Below are 633 nucleotides of genomic sequence, written 5' to 3'. Positions count from 1 at the left end.
AGGATAGAGGCACTACCTGTTATTCCGAGGATTGAGGGGCCAATAGGCCAGATTTGCGTTATCCAGGAGATTCCTGAGGGACAGATAGTCCTATATATTTTCCATCACCAACAGAGTTTATGCAGCCGTATCGCGTGATCATGGTGGGAGCGGAGCTTTCTTCGTAATTTCCATTCCAGCTTAGACCTTGTTTTATTTAAAAATTTCGCATTCTTTTATCTTTCATGCCTTCATGGATAGACTTCAGCTTAAAGCACATCCTGTAGATGTTTTGTTATTAGTCTCTACTCCTTTATGGGAGATATCCCTATTAGAGAGTACCTGTAGGAGCTGTATCATCAGTCTAGATGAGTTCGAGTTTCTCATAGATCTGATCGTGTTGCGGATGTCGGATTTCGACGTCATTCTCGGTATGGATTGGCTTTCATCCTACCATGTTAGTATCGATTGTTTTGCTAAAATAGTCAGCCTGTGAGCTTTTGTTGGGTTTATATAGATAGTAGCAACCTCATAGGGTAACCAGAATGCGGAGTCATTTCTGGAATACGTCGAGGAGGTGATGCTGAGGGACCGAAGTGCTGATTTTTACGAGACTAGAGTTGTCTCAGTTTATCAGGATGTCTTTCAGGACAT

This window comes from Asparagus officinalis, chromosome 10 (genome assembly GCF_001876935.1).
Source record: "Asparagus officinalis chromosome 10, Aspof.V1, whole genome shotgun sequence".
Taxonomy (NCBI): domain Eukaryota; kingdom Viridiplantae; phylum Streptophyta; class Magnoliopsida; order Asparagales; family Asparagaceae; genus Asparagus; species Asparagus officinalis.
Note: the sequence above shows the minus strand (reverse complement) of the source record.